Genomic DNA, 18,559 nt, shown 5'->3' with positions numbered 1-18,559 from the left:
GTTATATAGTAAAGTGCTAGGCAATAAAGTGCATTTTTCTCATTTACAATCTATGATATAAAGATTATTACCTTGTTGCGGCTGTTTGTCTACCCCGCGCCCGACGCGCGTTTCGCTTACTGCTTCCTCAGGAGGCATGAATTGTCCCAATTTATGTCATCAATGTCCTTCCTTGGCTTCTGAAAATTTGCCCTCCTGAAGTTTAGAGTGTTTGTTGCCCTTCTACTAACTATCTTAGTAAAGAAAATACAAAATAAATTAAATTGTGGTCATTATTACCCAGGTCCCCCAACCCTCCTCAACCTGTAATTTTGATATTCTGCCAGGTTTGTTAAAATAAGGTTCAGAAGTGCCCCCCTTTTCTTGGCTCCAGAACTAGTTGGGACAGGTAATGGTCTTTTGTTATTGACCAAAACCTGCTGCCTTTGTAGGACCTGCAGAGCGTTGCCCTACAGTCTATATTGTGATAATTGAAGCCCCCACCGTGTTTTGGGGCCACATATATTTGACTTTCCAGCAGTTCCCTTGGGGCCGACATAATATTCGGAGCCTTAGAACAGACCCCTAGTAACAGCATATTGTTCTTTTTTCCTGCTCTTATCTCCACCCATAGAGATTCTGATGTCATCTCGTAGGGCAGACATGTGGCATGATTCCACATATAAAACAACCTTTTCCACTTTCTTTAATATGATTATTTCTAAAAAGACTGTCACCATCTATATTAATAACCCGGTCATAGCTATTGTCCAGACATGTTTCATTGATACCCACTATATTATATTATCTCTTCAACATTAAGAGTTTCAGTGCCTGGTTTGTGAGGCTTCCGGCATTAGCATACATAGACTTAATAAGGTTTTCCTTTTCCCTATTCCATAGGTTCTTATTCAATGTTCTTACCCTGGCCACACTTCCTCTCTCCCCCATGTACCATGGGGGAATGGGCAGGCGATATACTACAGGAGCTGGCTGGCTATATACTACAGGAGCTGGCAGGCTATATACTGGGGCGGATGGCAGGCTATATACTACAGGAGCTGGCAGGCTATACACTACAGGAGCTGGCAGGCTATACACTACAGGGGGCTGGAAGACTACACACTACAGGGGGCTGTCAAGCTATACGCTACAGGGGGCTGTCAAGCTATACGCTACATGGGGCTGGAAAGCTATATGGTAGAGGGGGCTGGCAGGCTATATACTAGAGGGGGCTGGCAGGCAATATACTATAGGGGGCTGACAGGCTATGTACAACAGGGGCTGGCAGGCTATATACTGGGAGGATAGGCAGGCTAAATACTACAGAGGCTGGCTATATACTGCAGAGGATATGGGCTAGTCGGCTTTATACTGACTGAAGGCTGTGACCAATGCATTTCCCACCCTAGGTTTATACTCGAGTCAATAGGTTTTCCCAGTTTTTTTAGCCAAAATTAGGCACCTCGGCTTATACTTGGGTCGGCTTATACTCGATTATATACAGTAATAACCACCTCCTACATGTTACCCACTTCTACATGATTTTTGGGATGTACTGTGAATAGCATAAATACAGGTGAAATGTACGGACTTAAGTTGTTGTTTCTACATATTATTCAAGTCTACCACTGAGCAACAAAAAAACATAGAGCCACTTACTATCTCAAAGAAAAAAAAAAAGGGCTCGTCCGGGATTTGAACCCGGGACCTCTCGCACCCTAAGCGAGAATCATACCCCTAGACCAACGAGCCATCTGTGCACATCTGTCTGCAATGTGTGTGTATTTCTTTTCAGCAGGCAGTGTCAGGTTACAGTGCTAAAAGAGTTTACATATTTCAAGTTACTTGAAGATTTTGTTGCTTGTCAAATCACACTTTTCGTGTGAATTATCCAAGCATGAGAGATGGCTTTGCACTTATAACCCCCTATTTAATAGTGATTTTATAAATTTCTATATCTTTGGAGCTAGATACCGTTACAGAGCCATATCAGTTTTTCTACACAGCCAATTGAAGCTACATTGTTTTCAAGAAAAGAGTTCTATTTATGTAAATTCACATGTATTTGGCATGTTTCGTTAGACATTCCATTATTTACAGAGAGGTAAAATCTTCCTGGCTCTCCCCAGCTCAGGTGAGAAGGCTGCTAAAGAGGACCTGTCACCAGAATTTTACCTCCCTGTCTAACAATGCGGATAAAGGGTTACAAGTCATCCCCATATCACCTAAAATTAGCTGCCAGTGAGGCACTGCACCTTAATTACAGATGTTTTTCTGATATACAAATTAGCTTTTCTGACTCATGTCAAGTGGCTGTGACTCTTCTCTCTCCCAGGCTGCCAGTGAACCACACCCCATTATTTTGACAGCTTTGCGTGTCTTCAAATCACTGCTCTGCCTCCTTGTACTTAGGGAATGTCTGCTAAATTTCAACTACAGACATATAAAGCTCTATATAGGAAATAGTGTGTACATTTCATTTTTTTACATGGTGCCTTGTGTTACATTCATGTGACCAGAGTGACATCATCGCGGGTCCTTTAGCATTCTAACAATAGCAAGTTGCACAGCATGCATGTGATCACATAAAATCACAGCAACCTCCATGGAGGATGAGGAGGAGTAGAAGTGCGTGGAGGCTGGTGTGACTTCATGTGGTTAGATGCAAGTTAATGCTACAGGGCAGTTTGAGTGGGGTGGGGGATCAAAAGTAGAAGCCAATCCACAGGCAGCCACCTACAGCGGCGCCAGTGCCGCCACTACAAAGTTTGGGGGCCCAGACTGGCAAATTTTGTGGGCCCCCCACAGAATGAAAATCTGGCCCTGTGTGCATTTCTGGTGTAGGAATGGGACCAACGCGGGAGTCTAAGTGGCACCTGGTCTTCACCAGAACCGTTGCTCAAAACCTTGCTTTTCTCTGCGCCGTGATGCTGGCACTTCACCAGCGTCAGGAGCCAGAGCAGAGCAACAGGAGAGGACCTGCGAGTACTTGTCAGATATTAACATCCACACTGTCTGCTGCCTGGTAGAACAGCCGCAGGATGTGCACCCCTGGTGCAATGGAAGCTTGTGATTCAGGTGTGAACTGGGCCTATCGGTGAACAATCAGGGCTTAATGATAACAGTCAGGTGGCCATTTGAAAACCTCTCCATAGGTTTCAGAAGTTTGTCATCCAATTTTTAAAAAATTTAACATAAATTGAACATTCATTTTACAAGTAGTAAACTTTATTTGCAGAAAAAATGCCTTACCCATTGAGAATAATGCATAATAAACAATAGTACCTGAGTAAATACAATTTTCAAAAGAGTAACCAAAATAATAGGGCTCGTCCGGGATTTGAACCCGGGACCTCTCGCACCCTAAGCGAGAATCATACCCCTAGACCAACGAGCCATCTGTAAACATCTGGATCCAGAGGTACTTATATGCAATGAACGAGCATTGTAGCAAAATTACATTTATATATGCAGTTTTCCTTCTTCTCTGTAATTAAGTAAATTGAGGCTAGATAGGAAAGTTTTACGGTAAAAAGATAATCATAATCCACATAATAAAAATAAATATATCTGAGAAAGTATCTAATAAAGTTAAGTAAAAGTCCATTTTAAATGAATTGCTCCTGCAGTGAATCTTGGATCTTGTGCAGAACATTTTGTAGTGTGTTTGAAGAAACTTTTACAAGTGCCACATCAGCACTGTATCATGTTACAGAGGCTATAGTTATCTATCACTGCAGTGCTGTATACTGAGGCTATGCACATATGTCAGCCATTTATTTATTTTGGTATTCAAAACTTCATATATATTTTAAGTCATATGTATGTATATATATATATATATATATATATATATATATATATATATATATATATGTTTGTGTACAATGCCTATTTACAGAATATAAAGTAGCAGAGACCAATGGGACACATGGGAAGTATATCTGTGTCCAGCACAGAGCATTATGTGGTAAAAATTACAAACATGTCTGCATGGTTCTATGCAAAACTGCCAGAAGTTAGTTTTAGCCACAAAACTACTAAAATATAAAAATAAATATTCATGTGACTTTAAATTCTAAGCAATTCTATGTAATGACAAATTATAATATGGAGGAAGTAACCACACATACGATAAGTATATGAGCAATCTTATGAAAAGCCTACCCAGGAATGCTGATGATACGTATTGTTCCAACACAAAGCTGCATTCAGGGGGGGACTGGGGAAATACCACTAAAAGTGGCCCTATTCTGGGGAAAGGGCCAAAACAAGAAGGTGTGGTCATGTGATGTGGGTGGAGTTACCAAACTGCTCACAAACTGTTGATAGATGGTGTCATGAACCACCCCACACCAGAGTCCAAACACGGTTGCACTTACGCCAGAGAACCATGCAAATTAGCCCTTAAGCTCTACCCACTCACACAAAATGGCGTCCTTAAACTAATTACTACTCCCCTAGCACACAGCTCAATTCAATTCTTGTGTCAGGGAAAGCAAACACATTTGAATCCCAGACAATACACACCACGCACGCACAGCCCAGGGGGCGCACAACCACACTATTTACCCCCCTACCACTTGCATGGCTATGGAATGCAACTATATAGAGCCACTCTGCACCTCTATACAGTCAAATGCCCACACTTTGTCACAGTTGCCACCACTTGTAATTACGGCCCACAACAGGACTGCACCCATACAAGATACACACCAAGATACATGCTCCTCTAGGTGCTGTACGGATCACCTGGACCCACACTGCCTATAGCTGCTAACACACAGACACACACGGCCTATAGCTACTACTAGGACAGACACACAGGTAACAAGGCTTAGCGGTAATTCACCTCTCCAAAGTTAAGGGAACTTGCAGAGCACAAGGAAAAACTTATTAAAGGACTATTTAATATGCAAAATAGGCACAATGCTTAATAGTTACAAAAATGGTAAAATAACAGACATACATAACAGCAAACAGTAAAATAAAAAGGGATAAAATAAAGAAAGGACAGACCCCTTACGAATTGGATTGGCATAGAGATCCGTGATGGAGAAACCCTGAAAACCATGGAAAGTCTTGCAAGATTAACCCCTTCCCGCCGATGCCCTTTTTCGTTTTTTGCATTTTAATTATTCACTCCCCACCATCAAAAATCTATAACTTTTTTATTTTCATGCTCGACACCCCAGGATAAGCAGGTAATGCTGATCACAGATTTGTTGACCAGAAATGAAAGTATTGGATTTATGACAAGGTTTTCTGTGAAGTATAATTTTGTCATGTTCTTAAGTAGCCATTTTAGGACACATGACCAACTATCAGGGGCTTGGAGACTCCAAGTCTGTATCAATTAAAAATTCCATTCAAGGGATCCAGGAAACCAATTAACATTTCTAAGGGACAGAGGAAACCAGTTACCAATTCTATTGATTAGGACAGGACACTCAGAGGAGTTGGGGCATTTGGTCTACAGACCAGGTGCTAATTATGTTATCTCATAAGGCTAAGTGGATCTCCCCTCAAGACATGACTGGCAGATAGGGGGCATGCCAATCCATAATTTATGACAGATGGTCTTAATCAACACGTATAGTGCAGGGAAAGAGACTAATAATGCCTCCTCTGTACAGGAATAAAGCTTTTTTTTAGAAAAAACAGGTTGCTTTACAGGTGTGACTTTGTCCGTAATGGTGGCCAAGTTGAGGTACAGAAATGGCAACCAGAATTGGAGTCATGGTCAGGCAGAAGGTCTGCACAGGCGCCACAGAGTCGGAGACATAATACAAGGTACAAGGCAGGCGGCAGAGAATCGAGGTCAGGAACATAGCATAAAGTCACAATGGATAATACACAGGAATCAAAATAGGAAGCTTTCTCTAAGCCTGTGAGGCACAAAGATCCAGCAGGGGTCACAGGAAGAGGCCAGCTACAGGCGGTCCCCTATTTAAGAACACTCAACTTACATATGACCCTGGATATTGGTAATTTATTGTACTTTAGTCCTAGGCTACAATAATCAGCTGGAACAGTTATCACAGGTGTCTGTAATGAATCTTTAGTGTTAATCCTGGTTCTTATGACAACCCAACATTTTTAAAATCCAATGTCACAGAGACCAAAAAAGTTATGGCTGGGATTACAATGATAAAACATACAGTTCCGACTTACATACAAACTCAACTTAAGAACAAACCTACAGACCCTATCTTGTATGTAACCCGGGGACTGCCTGTATTTAACAGGTCAACGGCCAGCCAGTGCCAATTAGCAGCGCACTGGCCCTTTAAATCTTACAGAGGCAGTGCTTGCACACCATAGGAGGAATGGACGCGGAAGCGCGGAGAGGTAAGACTCGTGGGGTGCCACTACATATACTATAATGGATCATGTGTAAAAAGTATTTTTGCAGTAGTATTGCAGTATATGGTAAGAATACCGTATTTTTTGCCCTATAGAGCGCACCGGACTATAAGGCGCATTAGTCCGATGCGCCTTATATATGTAATAATTACATATATAAGGCGCATCGGACTATAAGGCGCGGGGTCCGGGGGCCGGGGGCGTGGCGGAGGTCCGGGGGCGTGGCGGAGACCCGACGGGACGCGGCGACGGGACGCGACGCCGAGACGCGACGGGAAACGCGGGGAAGGTGAGGGGGAGGTGGAGGAGGGCAGCGGACCATACTTACATAGGTCCCCGCTACCGGAGACAGCAGATCTCCAGCGGGAACTGCAGACCACGCAGCAGAAGTTGTTCGTGCCGCGTGGTCTGCAGTTCCCGCTGGAGATCTGCTGTCTCCGGTCTCCGGTAGCGGGGACCTATGTAAGTATGGTCCGCTGCCCTGTGCCCAGCGCCATACATAGGGCGCACCGGACTATAAGGCGCACTTTGGATTTCCACGGAAATCCAATGCTTTTAAGTGCGCCTTATAGTCCGGAAAATACGGTAATAACACTGTCTAGGTTTTAAGTACCCTAGAGGGTCTAAAAAATAGTATTAAAAAATGCCTGATCTTTCAAAACGTACTGGATGTTGCCTTGGTCTCCCAGCATCACATTCCGGTGGTTCCTCTAAAAAAACCTCTTGTCATTATCTTCAGTCAGTGGACAAATCTTGTCCAATCTGGTACGGTACCACACTGAACCAGTCTTTCTTCAAATTGGAGCTCTTCACAAAGAAAGACTGTTCTATGTTCTGCCACCCTCCACATAATCTCTTCTCCGGGATCTTCCATGGCTGCAACTTCACGCCCCCGTCCTCCACTGGAAGACTGTGGAGGTCCTGCGTTGGGGATCAGAATGCCACTCTCGCTGCATGGTGACACCTCTACTTGTCCTGACTTCTTCTGTGTCTCCCAAGTCTCTGGAGGGTCTGCCGGGACTTTGCCAATGTTTTTTCCAAAAAACAGGCAGAGACTTTGACACCTATGATTGCCGAGTGGACCGATTGCCTGGAACCTCACCTCCTAGAGGCTGTGTCTACCATCTCTCTGTTTCTGAGAGGCTGCCATGTCCGAGTACATCAAAGTGAACCTGCAAAGAGGTTTCATACGCAAGTCCTCCTCTCCGGTTGGTACAGGGTTCTTTTTTATCATATCCCGGGCTGAACAAGGTCACGGTTAAAAAACGCTACCTTCTGGTGACTGGACCTTGCCAAATAAGCAGGCAGTCATCAATGTACCTCCTTTACCATCTGATGTGGGTATGGAAGTTACTCTCACCATGCCATGTAAAGGTTGGGGAGGGAGGGAGTGAACCTGGCTCCCACGGGACATCCACATAATTGTATGTAGAACTGTTGATAAAAGGAAAAAAGTTACTTTGGAATGAAAATTGGAACATTTTCATAGTTGCTATATTTTCTGTGATAAATGAGAAATACAAGTATAAAACAAAGAAACTGTCACACACGGGGGTGTGGGAGGGTCTCTTGGGGCTAGAGTCTGTGGACTCCCTGGACTACCGCGGGGGATGATGGTACTAGCCGCAACCGGAGTCTAAGTGGCCCCTTGTCTTCGCCAGAGCCCGCCGCAAAGCAGGATGGTCTTGCGGGGACGGGGTGCCACCAGGTCGTTCCACGGGTGTGACTAGGACCGCAGTGGCAGCCAAGGTAGGGAAGCAGGAAACCGGACACAGGGAAGACAGGACCTCGGGGTGGCAGGACCTCGGGTTGCCAAGCCGGATACAGGACCGCCACAGGCATACAGGACCACCACAGGACCTCAAAATGACCACTGGGATACAGGACCGCCACAGGAATACAGGATCGCCACAGGAACACGGGAAACGCACAGGAACCGAGCTGAGCCGGAGCCGAGCCAGGAGAGGTAAGACCAGGCAGGGGGGTGACCGCGCCAAACCGAAGGGCATGGGTGTACCCGCGATCTGTACCGAGGATCACGGGTACAGCCGTGACAGAAACATTCAAAGAGTTGTTAGTACACTACGGAAAATCATAAAAGATTTTTAACAATTGTTTGCTGTCTACCCAATTTCCCAAATTCTCTGAGAGTGAATCAGTTTCCGAAAATTATTGGTCAAAAAGGTGGAGGAAAAATTTGTTTATGCGTTTTTGGTGCTACATACATTATGGCATGTAAAGGAAAATCGGGTATAAATTGTTTCCTGTCAGAGTCTACAGAAATGCCTAAACTGATGCCTTCATCAAAAATGTGAGATAAAGTAACAGGATTGCATGGAAGAGAGCAATACATGGTTTTATCAGATAACACATTTTTGACTTCTCTGGCATATAAGCATTTATCTAAAACCACTATAGAGCTGCCTTTGTCGATGGCTCTAGTTATGATGTGAGAACTTTTTTGCAATTTTTTCAAGGGCCGTTGTTGTTTTAAGGATAAGTTGGAAGTAGTTGAAGAAGAAGATGCATTGCTTAGATCCTTAATAACTGCAGCTTGAAAATTGTCCATATATGTGGTACGGACAATAATAGGTTTGCAGGATAGGATTTTGATCAGTAAGCATTTCAGCTTGTAAAGAAACAAGTTGCAACATAGTAAATTGGTTGGCAAAGATGTTCTGCAAGGGAAAAACTGCAGATCCTGCAATATTAGTGTTGGGAACCATAGGAGCCATCGTCTCAGTGGAATTATCCGCATTATAAAAATTACGCTTGATGAGATGGATGAATTTGTAAGTTTTATAGAGGTTAAAATTGAAGGAGGGAACAAAATTTTGTACCTTGGATTATAAGGACAATTCATCTTGTGTAAGTATTGTTTGCAGAAAAATTCAACACTAAGGGTCGCAGAGCGCACTTCTGTCTGACTGTGCACCGTTTTCGGGGATTACACGGCTTGGACAGGTATTTTGCAAGTGTCTGTGCAGGGATTTTGGTACACTTAATCCATTTTGGCGCAGCTGTGCTGGCTTCCATGCGACACAAATTAGGGGAGCGCGAGATTTAACATTCAAATTTAGCACTTACATGAACCACGAAAAAGATGGTGAACTCTGTCGGACCTGAATGGGGAAGCAACACAAGCAGGATATCGGACTCACGATCTTAGTGAATGTGCGCGGCACAAGGCATTATTGTCGGACAATGCACTTTCAGTGAACTCCAGCGGCCGGGTAAGTAAATGAGCCCCTATGTCTTATTGTGTATCTTTTTGTTTTTGTGCTTTTGTACACCTCTTCTGTATGGCTTGGTGCTTGTTAATTTTTGCTGTGTTTCGATTTCCCTTTTTTGAGACTTTTAGTTGGAATGTGATTAGTATTGGTTTTGCCACGTTGAGTGTGTGGATTTAGTTCTGAATCAGACATATCAGAACCTGCATCAGATATCTCAACTTCAGAATAGGAGAATGCTACTTTAGATTGTTTAAAAAAGGATCTAGGTCTTGCTCTATCAAATTTTTTCTCCAGGTGTGGAGAGAGTTATTTTCGTAATCCTTAGTGCCTCCGATAAATATGTTTTTTATAGTGTCCACGATTTGTTGTTTTAGTTTGTCTAAATTGAGTTTTAGCTTCACTTCAAAAGATGCTAGATCTGCACTTGTGTTAATAGTCATTAATTTGCAACGGCTATCATTGATTGCAAGTTGAATTTCTGACTTTTTGGTTCTGACTTCAGTCTTAATTATTTCATTCATGAGTTGTAGTGAAAAATCAGGTAAAATAGTGGTCCATTTCTTGAGAAATTTGTCTCAATACGGCAATTTAATTGCCTGAGACCTCGAGGAATCATGTTTTCAGACATGTTTTTCTGTAAAGTGGTGGCATCCCACCAAATCCGTAAAAAAGAAGATAAATAATTATCCAAAAGGTCAAACAGTGCAGCACTGTTCATTAGTTTGCAGAGGCTCAGTGTTTGAAAAAAGTGCATTCGCTTTATTAATTCGATCGGGATTGCCAGTTTTTGTAGGCTATCTGGCAAAGACGGTTCCTCAGTGCGATATCTTATCTTTCCTGTTCTCATCTACGCCTCAAATAGGATACTGAAGTTATCATAAATAACCATCCATTGTTAATCAAAGCTATAGATGTCACCAGTTGTTATAGAATATGCATCGAGGTCAGATCAATGCATACAGGAATTAAAACAATATAAAATATATGCCTAGACTGAGCCCACAATAAAATGAGGCAAATGCTTTTTTTTGCCAATTTCACCACTTTTGGAATTTTTTTCCAGTACACAGCATGGAATAATAAATAACATCACTGACAAGTAAAATTTGTTACGCAGAAAATAAGAGCCAAACAGCTCTGTACACAGAAAGATTAAAAAGGTGGGGAGTAGAGATGAGTGAATTTATCAAAATTCTATTCGACCCGGTTTGCCAAATTTTCATGGAAAATACAACTGGAACCGAATCTCAGCATGTGACGCAACGGTACGTCACATGCCAGGTGCGGGTTCATGGAGAGGGCTCACGGGCTGAGCCCTCTCCATAGCCCGGAAGTCTTTGCTGCTTATTGCACATTGCCGAAGACCCGAGGCTGCCTCGGTTTAACCCCTTCATTACAATGTGCGATCAGTGTGCAGTATATGACAGTATGTAATAGGATCGATCAGACAACCTAGTACCCTAGGGAGTCTGAAAAATAGTAAAAATTAAAAAAAAGTTTTAAAAAATTATAATTTAAACTGCAACTGATTTTTTTTTTAACAGGAGGTTTTCATTTTTGTAAATATATAAAAAATAAAGAACCTATACAAATTTGGTATCCCTACCGCCACACAGTGAGGAACAATACCGCCATACAGTGAGGAACATTTCCCCCATACAGTGAGGAACAATACTGCCATACAGTGAGGAACTCTACCGCCATACAGTGAGGAACTCTACAGCCATACAGTGAGGAACACTACCGTCATACTGCGAGGAACACTACCGCCATACAGTGAGGAACACTACCGCCATACTGCGAGGAACACTACCGCCATACAGTGAGGAACACTACCGCCATACAGCGAGGAACACTACCGCCATACAGTGAGGGACACTACCGCCATACAGTGAGTGTGAGGAACACTACCCCCATACAGTGAAGAACACTACAGCCATACAGTGAGGAACACTACTGCCATACAGTGAGGGACTCAACCGCCATAGAGGGAGGAACACTACCGCCATACAGTGAAGAACACTACCCCCACACAGTGAGGAACACTACCGCCACACAGTGATGGACACTACCGCCATACAATGAGGGACACTACCCCCATAGAGTGAGCAACACTATCTCCATACAGTGAGCAACTCTACCCCCATACAGTGAGGAACACTACCGCCATACAGTGAGCAACACTACCGCCATACAGTGAGCAACACTACCGCCATACAGTGAGCAACACTACCCCCATACAGTGAGCAACACTACCCCCATACAGTGAGCAACACTACCCCCATACAGTGAGCAACACTACCCCCATACAGTGAGCAACACTACCCCCATACAGTGAGCAACACTACCCCCATACAGTGAGGAACACTACCGCCATGTTCATATCTTCTTCCCAGAGTTCTCTGCCCCATGTAACATGTTGTGCTTACGGCCACTTTCCTAACAAAGGGGGAGAAAATTTGAAATTCGATCCCACAAAACACTGTAAACTTCGGATTTGTGACAAATCGAATTTTTCCTAAATTCTAAACGAATTTCAAATAGTTAGAATTGATTTGCCCATCTCTAGTGGGGAGCAAAAAATGAATGAAAAAGATGTGAAGGAGTTAATAATGGAGACCTCAAAGCAGAAACATAATACCAAAGCAGATTAATTATAGTAATGAAGACCTCCAGAACAGAAATAATAATAATGGATGGACTTCAGAGCAGATAATAATTATAAAAATACTGGAGAGCCCCAGAGCCGACAATTATAATAATGAAATCCCAGAGAGCAGACAACTAATAATTGGAAACCCCAAAGCAGACAACCAGTAAATCTGGAGTCCCCCCAATGCTGGCACGTGTCACCAGCGTCATGAGCCAGAGCAGAGCAACAGGAGAGGAACTGGGAGCAGTGAGTACTTGTCAGATATTCACATCTACACTGCCTTCTGCCTGGTATAAGGGCCGCGGGGTGTGCACCCCTGGTGTAATGGAAGCTTGTGATTCAGGTGTGAACTGGGCCTAACGGTGCACAATCAGGGTTTAATGATAACAGTCAGATGGCCATTTGAAAACATCTCAATAGGTTTCAGAAGGTTGTTATCCAATTAAAAAAAATAAAAATAAGAAATTGAACATGTTACAAGTAGTAAACCTAATTTGCAGAAAAAATGCCTCATGCATTAAGAATAATGCCTAATAAACAATAGGACGTGTGTCAGTACAATTTTCAAAATAATAGGGCTCGTCCGGGATTTGAACCCGGGACCTCTCGCACCCTAAGCGAGAATCATACCCCTAGACCAACGAGCCATCTGTAAACATCTGGATCCAGAGGTACTTATATGCAGTGAATTAGCATTGTAGCAAAATTGTATCACATTAAAAAGATAATCATAATCCACATAATAAAAATAAATATATCTGAGAAAGTATCTAATAAAGTTAAGTAAAAGTCCATTTTAAATGAATTGCTCCTGCAGTGAATCTTGGATCTTGTGCAGAACATTTTGTAGTGTGTTTGAAGAAGCTTTTACAAGTGCCACATCAGCACTGTATCATGTTACAGAGGCTATAGTTATCTATCACTGCAGTGCTGTATACTGAGGCTATGCACATATGTCAGCCATTTATTTATTTTGGTAATTTGGTATATATTTATTTATTTTGGTATATTTTAAGTCATATGCATGTGTGTGTATATATATATATATATATATATATATATATATATATATATATATATATGTTTGTGTACAATGCCTATTTACAGAATATAAAGTAGCAGAGACCAATGGGACACATGGGAAGTATATCTGTGTCCAGCACAGAGCATTATGTGGTAAAAATTACAAACATGTCTGTATGGTTCTATGCAAAACTGCCAGAAGTTAGTTTTAGCCACAAAACTACTAGAATATAAAAAATAAATATTCATTAATGTGACTTAAATCCTAAGTAATTCTATGCAATGACAAATTTTAATATGGAGGAAGTAACCACACATACGATAAGAATTATATGAGCAATCTTATGAAAAGCCTACCCAGGAATGCTGATGATACGTATTGTTCCAACACAAAGCTGCATTCAGGGGGGGACTGGGGAAATACCACTAAAAGTGGCCCTATTCTGGGGAAAGGGCCAAAACAAGAAGGTGTGGTCATGTGATGTACGTGGAGTTACCAAACTGCTCACAAACTGTTGATAGATGGTCTTAATCAACATGTACAGGGAAAGGGACTCATACTGCCCCCCTTGTTTAAAAATAAAGCATCTTAAAAAAAAAACATAACTTAATAATGCCTTGGATATACAAAAAAAAATACCACAATACTTTCTCTGATAAACAAGAAAATAACTACTATAATACTGCCTCTAAGTAAAATATATTATTATTCTGCATCCTGTGTAAAAGAATATAATACTATAATACTGTCCCCAATGTACAGTAATATAACGACTACTAGTTGTACTATGCCATTTAACAACACCAGCCAGTCTCCTTTATATAGCCAGCCAGTCCCATTTATATAGCCAGCCAGTCCCCTGCATATAACTAGCCCCATAGTATTTAGCCAGTCCCCTGACCAGCACATAAAACAAATAAAAAATGTACTCAACTTTCCGACGCCCCCGCATGTCCACTAGTTAATCCAGTCCCACTAGCGGCCCACAGACTATGATGTCAGCAGCTTGCCATTGTCATAGTCTGTGCACCGCTAATGCACACGGACCTGTCACTGCCGGAGGGACTGGATCTAGTAGCGGACATGCGGGGGATGATGGAAAGGTAAGTATAGAGTTTATTGCACATCCTGATAGAAGTGCCACAAAATACATACATAAATAGATACAGCAATGCATTTCATGTAACAATGCATTCAAAATTCTAAATGTGTACTTCAAATAAACATATAGGAAAAATTCACAAATACATACATAAGTGCATTTAATCTAAGCATAAGCAACCATTAAATTAAATAAAGACTGAATATGTATGGGGGGATCATAAATGATCGTGGGTGCTGTCGTGGCGAAAAGGAAAAGAATAATTACTGTTTCTCTCTGTTGTTTCCGCAAATTACAACAGCACCGCAGGTTTTCCCACTCCGTTGTTTATTTCTGGAGATGGTTGTCACAAGTGTAGCAGAAACAAAAAGTTAAATATTGTGGGGGTTATGGTTTGTCACAAAGGTCATCAGAACAATAAGGGTATGTTTATTTAACCCTTTAAGGACGCAGTTTTTTTTGCTAATTTCTCGCTCTCCAACTTCAAAAATACATAACTTTTTCATTTTTCTGTGTGTGACAAATTTTACTTCTCCGAGGCATTATTTATTATTCCATGCCGTGTACTGGGAAGCTGGAAAAAAATCCAAAATGTGGAAAAATTGTGGAAAAAACGTGTTTACGTCACGTTCTTGTGGGCTCAGTTTTTATGACTTTCACTCTGCACTCCAAATAAAACATCTGCTTTATTCTTTGGTTCGGTACGATCACGGTGATACCAAATTTATAAATGTTTTATTTTTTTTTTTATACATTTTCAAAAATTAAACAAATGTGTACAAAAAAAAATTGCCATTTCTGACGCTAATAACTTTTTCATACTTCAGTGAACAGAGCTGTGTTATTTTTTGTAATTTTTTGCAAAATTAGACGAAGTTTTCATTGCTACCATTATGAGGTCTGTGCGACATTTTAATCACTTTATTTATTTTTTTGTAAAATGGTGTAAAAGTCGCATTTTCGGACATTTGGGCACAATTTTCCATTATGTTGTTCACCGCCGGCAATAAACGATTGTATATTTTGATAGATCGGCATTTTGAGACGCGTCGATACCTATTGTGTTCGTGACTTTTACTGTTTATTATGTTTTATATCAGTTCTAGGGAAAGGGGGGGTGATTTGAACTTTTAGGTTTTTAACTTTTTTTAATTATTTTTAAAACTTTTTCGAAACTTTTTTACTATTTTTAAGACCCTCTAGAGTACATGAACCCTAGATGGTCTGATCATTCCTACTATATATTGCAATACTACTGTATTGGAGTATATGGCATTTTTGCACACTATAAATTACAATGAGCCACTGGCTCATTGTAACGAAACTACAGAAAACAGACAGCCCCGGGTCTGACGAAGAAGGTTAAATAAAGTCACTAATGAAAATAAACAGCTTTCTTCAGCATATTGCAAAATGAAGGCATAACATAAAGTTGACTTTTCCTGCGGGCTGGCTGCATAGGGAATTTCATCAGTAGGGGATGGCTGGCTGCATGGGGCATTGCATTTCCCCAGTTATTTGTGGCAAAATTAGGGACCTCGGCTTATTATCGGGTCGACTTATACTCGAATATATATAATATATACTGTATCTTTAACATTTAGTCTTTGCCTTTACAACAAAATGTAGTCTGGGCATTGTACATGCATCTACTTTCTTTGTGCAAAACTTAAAGGGAACCTGTTAAACGTACCTTATATGTGCTGATCCCTAGTAATGTTAACAAAACAAAGATAATTTTAACCATTTACTTCGCAGTTTTGTTGCTGTTTTAGCTGCTATCACTCCCTAGGCTGGTTAGTGCAAAATCCCAGGGTGTGGGCTTTCAAGCAGACACATTATGATCCACCCAGTTCTTTGAGCTGACAATGTGGTTTATATATACTTGCGCACTTTTACTCAATCTGGCTTCCTTATGGGTCACAAATGAGATCTATGTTAGAGGGGAAAAATCTACTACAAATTAGGCGCAAATTATTGGGTTATTCGACAATTTAAAATTAGTTTAAGGCAAAACGACATCTAACACATTACAAGACAGAAAAAGGAACAAACCAGGCGCAAGAAAGGCAAACCATAGACACACTGGTCCACATTATTTACTAAAAAACTGCAGTATGTGAATTTTGCCTGTGTAGTGTGCAGGGTGTACCAGATTCAGGATTTGTGGCACCTGTTTTTCATGAGTCTGGCACCCCTGCACTGCCCTGACAGAATGCACAGTCCAACTGAGTACCGGAACGCCCCTGCAGAAATTTGTGTCACATAAACAATAGTGCAGTCGTGCCACAAATAGTCACGTTAAACAAATGTTCCACAGGCACTTCTTACATACGTGTGCAAGCAGATTACACTGAAAAGAACGTCTGCCAGAAAAATGGAGCAAGCACCTTAGTAAGTTATGTTATGATTAATGTCCCCTATATCAGTGATTTTCAACCAGTGTACCGTGGCACACTAGTGTGCCATGACACATGGTCAGGTGTGCCGCGGGGAAAGTTCCCCAAACTATGGTGCCCCCTGTGTTTGGTTTCCTGGCAATGCGGAGCGATGCACAGTCACGGCTTCTTACAATGTAGGAGGCATGTACAATAACACATGTGCAAGCTTTGAACCTCGCGCAACAAAATGACATCACGAGGCCGGCGCATCATCCTGAGAGCGGAGAGACTCTCGCATTTGCCCACCGCCAAGGTAATGCCCGCCAATAATGCTGACTATATGAGCTTTTGACTGAATATATGAACTGTTGGCAGAATACTCAGCAGAAGAGCTGGTACTTTTAGTACTCCAGCAGTATACTGCATATAACAATGAGTAATGTAGGATGAGAAATACTATAGTCATGAGGCTGGAGTACTACAAGTACCAGCTCATATGCTGAGTATATGAGCTGGCACTCGTACTCGGGCCTCATGGCCATAGTACTTCTCATTGTACCCCTTTATTTTGCAGTATATGAGCCACATAATAATCAGCACCATATACTAAAAACAGGGAGAAACTGAGAACTGTTGAGGAAGAGCTCCGTGTGTGTCTTTCCACCATTCCTGCCAGGATATCCCTTTTGTGTTTATTGAAACAGGCCCAGGTTTCACACTGAGTGAGTAAAATAAATTTAGAATCTATATTATTACCAATATGTATAATATGACTGTTTTAGTGTCATTTTGTGCTATTTTGGTTGGTGGTGTGCCCCAGGATTTTATAAGTATAAAAAGTGTGCCGCGGCTCAAAAAATGTTGAAAATCACTGCCCTATATCTACCGAAAAACAAGCCCAACACATTCATTGTACAAATGTAAGTCATTAAAATAAATTACATAAACAAATTTGGTATTGCTGTATTTGTATTGCCACAGGGACAAAAAAAAATGATCTTATTTAGAATCCACTATGAAATTTATAAAAAGTGCCCTACGGTTAGACAGTGCAAAGTTAGACTACACAGTTTTTTTCTGCACCAGATTTATAAAAGTTTCTAATGCTGGATGGTAAATCTGTAGGACAGTAAGGCCCCTTCCACACTAGCGAGTGTGATGCGATGAACTCGCATCACACTCGCAACGCAAGCTGCCGGGAATGCACGGCCCGAACGCTGCACCGCGGGAGTGAACTCAGCATGTCATTTCACTCCTGCGGTGCAGCGTTCGGGCCGTGCGTTCCCGGCAGCTTGCGTTGCGAGTGTGATGCGAGTTCATCGCATCACACTCGCTAGTGTGGAAGGGGCCTAAGACTGTCTAGTCATACTCTGCACCTCCTATTAGTTGGCTTACTTTATGCCAGAAAATTAGGACACAATTCTGTCGGGTGAGTAGTATTTCTGGCGCACAGATCTTTTTGGCACGGGGCCACACTCACTTTTCCCAGGCCACGCTAGTCTTAGGAGACACAGAAAACTGTCTAAAACCCTTTATAAATATGGTGAAGACAGTTTTTTAGTGCAAACTACGACAGAATTCTGTTTAATAAATCTCTTCCATTGTTGCTATTACAAAAAGACAATGGCAGATTTGCACTCTTTTTTAAGTATACTGGCAACATTTACTAAATACACCATGTGCAGTTTGCATTTGAAGTGTGCAGAATGTACCAGATTCATGATTTGTGGTACCTATTCTGCATGAATCTGGCTCCCCCAGGCACTGCTCCAACAGAGTGCACCATATTTTGGTGCACCTTTAACATAGGGCATGCGA

The 18,559-nt window shown here is 41.7% G+C and overlaps 3 non-coding genes across 3 annotated transcripts; all 3 read right to left on the bottom strand.

Annotated features, from left to right (window-relative positions):
• Positions 1-1,662: 1,662 nt before the first annotated feature.
• On the bottom strand, positions 1,663-1,734 carry TRNAP-AGG (transfer RNA proline (anticodon AGG)). The gene has a single exon. It is a non-coding gene; the product is annotated as a tRNA-Pro (tRNA).
• A 1,573-nt stretch (positions 1,735-3,307) lies between these two features.
• TRNAP-AGG (transfer RNA proline (anticodon AGG)) lies at positions 3,308-3,379 on the bottom strand. Its single transcript has one exon. It is a non-coding gene; the product is annotated as a tRNA-Pro (tRNA).
• Positions 3,380-12,809: 9,430 nt separating this feature from the next.
• TRNAP-AGG (transfer RNA proline (anticodon AGG)) lies at positions 12,810-12,881 on the bottom strand. The gene has a single exon. It is a non-coding gene; the product is annotated as a tRNA-Pro (tRNA).
• Positions 12,882-18,559: the final 5,678 nt, after the last annotated feature.

The sequence above is a fragment of the Engystomops pustulosus genome, chromosome 2 (genome assembly GCF_040894005.1).
Source record: "Engystomops pustulosus chromosome 2, aEngPut4.maternal, whole genome shotgun sequence".
Lineage (NCBI taxonomy): Eukaryota > Metazoa > Chordata > Amphibia > Anura > Leptodactylidae > Engystomops > Engystomops pustulosus.
The sequence above is the reverse complement of the archived record's forward strand: the minus strand, read 5'-3'. Positions and strand labels throughout refer to the sequence as shown.